The 7,309-nt window shown below is 32.0% G+C and overlaps 1 long non-coding RNA gene across 2 annotated transcripts; it reads left to right on the forward strand.

The window, feature by feature from the left end:
• Positions 1–1,052: 1,052 nt before the first annotated feature.
• Positions 1,053–7,102, forward strand: LOC148387277 (uncharacterized). Of its 2 annotated transcripts, XR_015862854.1 has the most exons (4): positions 1,053–1,391; positions 1,471–1,525; positions 5,033–5,156; positions 6,718–7,102. It is a non-coding gene; the product is annotated as an uncharacterized LOC148387277 (long non-coding RNA). The 2 variants fall into 2 exon arrangements; XR_015862853.1 differs by lacking the exon at positions 5,033–5,156 and having other exon boundaries at positions 1,057–1,391.
• The last annotated feature ends 207 nt before the right edge of the window (positions 7,103–7,309 follow it).

Consider the following 7,309-nt stretch of genomic DNA (forward strand, 5'->3'; position numbering starts at 1 on the left):
TTAAAAAAAGGCTTGTGGAACTTTTGTTAGCACTGTAGTGCCAGCAAGGGGGGGCTGGGCAGGGTGGTGGGCGACTGTTCCATAAAAAAAATGATCAGACATGTATACATTATGGAACAAGTCCTGCACAACTTGATGTATGCTTCAAGAATGTACATTAACATTATGATTTGTTTATTGAATTGAATTACATCAAAATTATCTGTCTGTGGAAATATGAAATATGGTGATGTCTAAAATCAGTCCATCCCTTCACTTTGCTATTGTCTTCTTTCCCCTCTGAAGGTTTTTATAGATACTGATGATGGTGTTACAAATACTTTCATGTACAGTGTAAATCCCCTTCAAGGAAATTTAATTTATATACGTGTGTATATATATGATAAATCTGAATCTAATGGTGACCTCAAGTGTTTTTAAATATTTCCATCTGTCAATTTCCTTTGGGCCGAGCCCCCTCCGGCCTGCACCTGTAAACTCCTCCATCATAATACATTTCCAAGCTATGTAAAAATGAAAAAATATTGCCATTTAAAAAAAAAATCCTCTTTTAATATTCATGATTTCCTTATTTCTTAAAACTGACCAAATTTAAACGGATGTCTTCCTTTAGTCCAGCTCGTTCCAGCGGCATTGGTCTTGTGTATGTATGATTTTGTGTGTGTTTTTAAATAACGTTTTCATACTTTATTTTATTGTATGTAAATAGCTGTTAGTCACGTGACCCAATGTGGAGGTACTTGTGGGCGGGGCCTGCTAAAAGACCAACTACGGAAGCTCCCCAAGTACTGATGTGCATTCCAGTTCTTTTAGGTGAACTGAATCTTTAGAATCTCTTTGAACGAATCGTTCACTCACGAGCCAACACTATTTGGGTTTTCAGTCTTGAGGTGAGCGTTGGTTGCCCTTCTGTCACTGTCATGGACACGAGTCTTTGGTCAAGTGGTAAACGTCAATGCCTCTAACACGATGGAACCATGGTTCGGGACCTGACCTTACCCACGAGCTGTACTTTGTCGAATTTCACTCACTTCTGCATAAAGTTTGTGACTTTTTTTTTTTTTTTTTTGAAGGCAGGTTTCAATCTTGCCTGTCGGAGAGGTGGGCGTGGTCAAGCCAATTTCAGTTGCGCTGTGATTGGTCAGACTGAATTTGGGCAGAGGTAGGAGGCGGGCAAAGTGGCACTTAGGTTTTTGAAGGCAGTTTTCAGTCTTGAGGTGAGCGACAGGTGCAACCGCCCGCGTGTGAAGTGGCCTGTCACGTGGTACGCTAGTGTGCAAAGCACCATTGGACGAGCAGGCGAGGAAGATTTGAATTGACGGATGTGACGTCATGTCTTCGGGTGTTGTCAAATACCGGTGCAATCACCCGCGCAGCGGGCGGTTTCTCAGGTAAGCTAACATGCTAGGAAATGTTTGTCGTTCATTGGCGTTTCTCACGACGGACGCCTTGTTTGTTTGTTTGTTGCAGGATTCAAGGCGAGTTATCAAATGCAGGCGCCATCGACCGTGTGGCGGTTTCTCGGGTAAGCTATCAAATGTTTGTCGTTCATTGCCGTTTCTCACGCCGGACGCCTTGTTTGTTTGATGCGAACAAATATCTTGAAAATCTTTTCACACTCGTCCCGGCCACCGCGACTGTCGTTTTGCCGCTACAGTATTTCAAATCTCTTTGGCGTTGTGTTTCGTCAAATTAACAATGTTGCATTACATATAGTGTGCTATTTCCGTGTTATGCAAACTGATCAATGTGACAAATTTGTTACGTCATGTTCAAATCTATTCCAAGATGGCGCCCGCCCGCCCGCCTTCCGTTATGCAACAAACATTTGCGAGCGTGATTTTCTCCCGTTTAGTCGACTGCTCGATTCATGCCGACATTTTTGAGTGAGTTGATGGATGATAAAATTAAATTATTATAATTCGGATACTTTTGTAATTATTATAACTCATTACAATATACTGATAATTGTATACATATTTTAAATATAAAACTGGAGTTGGTATGTGTAATTGTTGCAAAAATATCATGCCATTGCCACTCTACTCAATGTCTATAATTGTAACTCCCAGATGCAGAGCATATAGTATGGTATGATATTGTATGGTATTGTATTGTATGTATTGTATTGTATGCATTGTGTGTATGGTAGCGTATAGCAGGATATTGTATGTGTTCTATGTCAATCCATCCATCCACCCATCCATCCGTCCGTCCGCCCGTCCGTCCATCCGTCCATCCAACCCATCCACCCAACCCATCCAGCCACCCACCCAACCCATCCACCCATCCATCCGTCCATCCAACCCAGCCACCCACCCAGCCACCCACCCATCCATCCAGCCACCCAGCCATCCACCGCTTATCCGGACGTCGGATTGCGGCGGCAGCAGCTTTAGGAGGGACTCCCAGACTTTCCTCTCTCCAGCCACTTCATCCAGCTCAACCCAGGAAATCCCAAGATTTGTATGTATTGTTTGTTTTGTGTTTTTTGTTTTGTTGTTTTTGTTTTGTATGTATTGTATTGTATGTATTGTATTGTATGTATTGTATTGTATGTATTGGGTTTTTTTTGTTTTTTTGTTTTTTTTTGGGTTTTTGTTTTTTTTGTTTTGTATGTATTGTATTGTATGTATTGTATTGTATGTAATTTTTTTTTGTTTTTGTTTTTTTTTGTTTTTTTGTATTGTATGTATGTATTGTTTTGTATTGTTTGTTTTGTTTTGTTTTTTGTTTTGTATGTATTGTATGTATTGTATTGTATGTATTGTATTGTATTGTTTGTATTGTATTGTTTGTATTGTATTGTATTGTATTGTATTGTTTGTATTGTATTGTATCGTATTGTATGTATCGTATTGTATGTATTGTATTGTATGTATTGTATTGTATTGTATGTATTATTATTTTTTTGTTTTTTGTTTTGTTTTTTGTTTTGTATGTACTGTATGTATTGTATTGTGTGTATTGTATTGTATGTATTGTTTTTTTTTTTTCTTTGTATTGTATGTATTGTATGTATGTATTGTATGTATTGTATGTATTGTATTGTATGTATTGTTTTTTTGTTGTTTTTTTGGTTGTGTTTTTGGGTTTTTTTGTTTTGTATGTATTGTATTGTATGTATTGTATTGTATTGTATGTATTGTATGTATTTTTTTTGTTTTTTTTTTGTTTTTTGTTTTTTGTATTGTATGTATTGTTTTTTTTTGTTTGTTTTGTATGTATTGTATGTATTGTATTGTGTGTATTGTATTGTATGTATTTTTTTTTTGTTTTTTTTGTTTTTTTTTTGCATTGTATGTATTGTATGTATTGTATTGTATGTATTGTATGTATTGTATTGTATGTATTGTATGTATTGTATTGTATTGTATGTATTGTATGTATTGTATTGTATTGTATTGTATGGTTTGTATTGTATTGTATGGTTTGTATTGTATGTATTGTATTGTATGGTTTGTATTGTATTGTATTGTATTGTATGTATTGTATGTATTGTATTGTATGTATTGTATTGTATGTATCGTATTGTATTGTATTGTATGTATCGTATTGTATTGTATTGTATGTATTGTATTGTATGTATTGTATGTCTTTTTTTTGTTTTTTTTTTGTTTTGTTTTTTGGTTTTTTTGTATTGTATGTATTGTATTGTATGTATTGTTTTTTTTTGTTTGTTTTTTGTTTTTTGTTTTGTATGTATTGTATTGTATTGTATTGTATGTATTTTTTTGTTTTGTTTTTTTTGTTTTTTTTGCATTGTATGTATTGTATGTATGTATTGTATTGTATGTATTGTATTGTATTGTATTGTAATGTATTGTATGTATTGTATGTATTGTATGTATTGTATTGTATGTATTGTATTGTATGTATTGTATGTATTGTATTGTATGTATTGTATTGTATTGTATTGTATGTATTATTATTTTTTTGTTTGTTTTTTGTTTTTTGTTTTGTATGTATTGTATGTATTGTATTGTGTGTATTGTATTGTATGTATTGTTTTGTTTTCTTTTTTTTTTGTATTGTATGTATTGTATTGTATGTATTGTATGTATTGTGTGTATTGTATTGTATGTATTGTATGTACTGTATTGTATGTATTGTATTATATGTATTGTATGTATTGTTTTTTTGTTGTTTTTTTTGGTTGTGTTTTTGTTTTTTTTGTTTTGAATGTATTGTATTGTATTGTATTGTATGTATTGTATTGTATGTATTGTATGTATTTTTTTGTTTTGGGTTTTTTTTTTTTTTTTTTGGATTGTATGTATTGTATTGTATGTATTGTTGTTTTTTTTGTTTGTTTTTTGTTTTGTATGTATTGTATGTATTATATTGTGTGTATTGTATTGTATGTATTTTTTTTTTTTGCTATGTATGTATGTATTGTATGTATTGTATTGTATGTATTGTATTGTATTGTATGTATTGTATTGTATTGTATGTATTGTATGTATTGTGTGTATTGTATTGTATGTATTGTTTTGTTTTTTTTTGTTTTTTTTTTGTTTTCTTTTTTGTTTTGTTTTTTGTTTTTTTGTATTGTATGTATTGTATTGTTTGTATTGTATTTGTATTGTATTGTATTGTTTGTATTGTATTGTTTGTATTGTATTGTATGTATTTTGTATGTATTTGTATGTATTTATGTATTTTTTTTTGTTTTGTTTTCTTTTTTGTTTTGTTTTTTGTTTTTTGTATTGTATGTATTGTATTGTATGTATTGTATTGTATTGTTTGTATTGTATTTGTATTGTATTGTTTGTATTGTTTGTATGTATTGTTTGTATGTATTGTATGTATTGTATTGTATTGTTTGTATGTATTGTTTGTTTTGTTTTTTGTGTTTTGTTTTGTTTTTTGTTCACCCATCCACCCACCCATCCACCCACCCATCCATCCATCCAGGCAGCCACCCACCCATCCAGCCAGCCACCCATCCATCCGTCCATCGAACCCATCCACCCACCCAACCCATCCACCCACCCAACCCATCCACCCACCCACCCATCCATCCACCCAGCCACCCATCCATCCAGCCACCCAGCCATCCACCGCTTATCCGGACGTCGGATTGCGGGACTCCCAGACTTTCCTCTCTCCAGCCACTTCATTCAGCCAGCTCAACCCAGGAAATCCCAAGATTTGTATGTATTGTTTTGTTGTGTTTTTTGTTTTGTTGTTTTTTGTTTTGTTTTTTGTTTTGTTTTTTGTTTTGTATGTATTGTATTGTATTGTATTGTATTGTATGTATTGTATGTATGTATTGTTTTTTTTTTGTTTTTTTTTGTTTTTTGTTTTTTTTGTTTTGTATGTATTGTATTGTATGTATTGTATTGTATTGTATGTATTGTATGTATTTTTTTTGTTTGTTCTGTTTTTTGGTTTTTTTGTATTGTATGTATGTATTGTTTTGTATTGTTTGTTTTGTTTTGTTGTTTTTTGTTTTGTTTTTTGTTTTTTGTTTTGTATGTATTGTATGTATGTATTGTATCGTATTGTATGTATTGTATTGTATTGTATGTATTGTATTGTATTGTATGCATTGTATTGTATGTATTATTTTTTTGTTTTTTTGTTTTGTTTTTTGTTTTGTATGTACTGTATGTATTGTATTGTGTGTATTGTTTTTTTGTTTTGTTTTCTTCTTTTTTTTTTTGTATTGTATTGTATGTATTGTATGTATTGTATTGTATGTATGTATTGTATTGTTTGTATTGTATGTATTGTATTGTATTGTACTGTATTGTATTGTACTGTATGTATTGTTTGTATTTTTTTTTGTATGTATTGTATGTATTGTGTGTATTGTATGTATTGTTTTGTTTTTTGTTTTTTTTGTTCTGTTTTCTTTTTTGTTTTGTTTTTTTGTATTGTATGTATTGTATGTATTGTATTGTATGTATGTATTGTTTGTATTGTATGTATTGTATGTATTGTATTGTATGTATTGTATTGTATTGTATGTATTGTATGCATTGTATTGTATGTATTATTATTTTTTTGTTTGTTTTTTGTTTTGTTTTTTGTTTTGTATGTGCTGTATGTATTGTATTGTGTGTATTGTTTTTTTTGTTTTGTTTTCTTTTTTTTCGTTTTTTGTTTTTTTGTATTGTATGTATGTATTGTATGTATTGTATTGTATTGTATTGTATTGTATTGTATTGTATGTATTGTATGTATTGTATTGTATTGTGTTTGTATTGTGTTTGTATTGTATTGTATTGTATTGTATTGTGTTTGTATTGTATTGTTTGTATTGTTTGATTTTTTTTTTATTTTTGTATGTATTGTATGTATTGTGTGTATTGTATTGTATGTATTGTTTTGTTTTTGTTTTTTTTTTTTTTGTTTTTTGTTTTTTGTATTGTATGTATTGTATTGTATGTGTTGTATTGTATTGTATGTATTGTTTGTTTTTCTTTTTTTTATGTTTTGTTTTGCGTCATTTTGCAATATTGCAGAATGTTGGTACATTTTTCTGTACGAGTAAAAACTGTTTTAATGTGGTCAGAGCCATTTTTTGGTTTGTTTTGAATAGTCATGCATCATGTGGGCATTCTTGTGAATAAAATCAACAGTGGCGTGTCTGCTTCCTGTTGGTGGTCTTGTAAATAAAGTCAACTTTGGTGTCAGTCATCATTCGCGATCGGCCTCAATCGATGGTCCATCTCTTGAATGTGAAATTTCTTGCATGTTTTGTTGCAGGGCTTGGTGTCCCCATTGGCTGTCTGACGACAAAGAAGGCTGCTGCTGTCCAGTCCAGGTTGCTGCTATAGTCAATTGAATGTATAAACATAGCGTGTAACTTCCAGGACCTTAGCTTTCAATTCAAAGCAGTTGCGTAACTACACGGCGAGCCTCGGTACATGTACTGGGTGGTACTACACAGTTCAGAGTGAAATAAAGGCCAGAGTGTTCTTATTCATACCAGCATCCTTATGAAATTGACCATATCAGAAAGGCTAGATGAATTCCAAGTGCTGCCACCGAGTAGCAGCGTATTTGCCTCAACCTGTCTGATGCTGGGTCAATGCGATGCACCTTTCGTTGTTTTGCCCAAAACAACCTAAGAAATAAAGTACTGCCGTTATCTCGCCAGTGTGCATGTGTGTTAAAAATACAAAACAAACTCATTTGCATGATAGACGTCTAAACCACATGCTAGATATTTGCCTCAACCTGTCTGATGCTCTATTTAACTGTATGTGACAATTTTTAACAATTTTAATCATTTAAATTTTTAAGTACATTACAAATGATAGTACAATTAGACAGCTGGGTCAATGTGACCCGTCTT

The sequence above is a fragment of the Syngnathus floridae genome, chromosome 14 (assembly GCF_059516105.1).
Source record: "Syngnathus floridae isolate MCC-2025c chromosome 14, RoL_Sflo_1.0, whole genome shotgun sequence".
NCBI lineage: Eukaryota > Metazoa > Chordata > Actinopteri > Syngnathiformes > Syngnathidae > Syngnathus > Syngnathus floridae.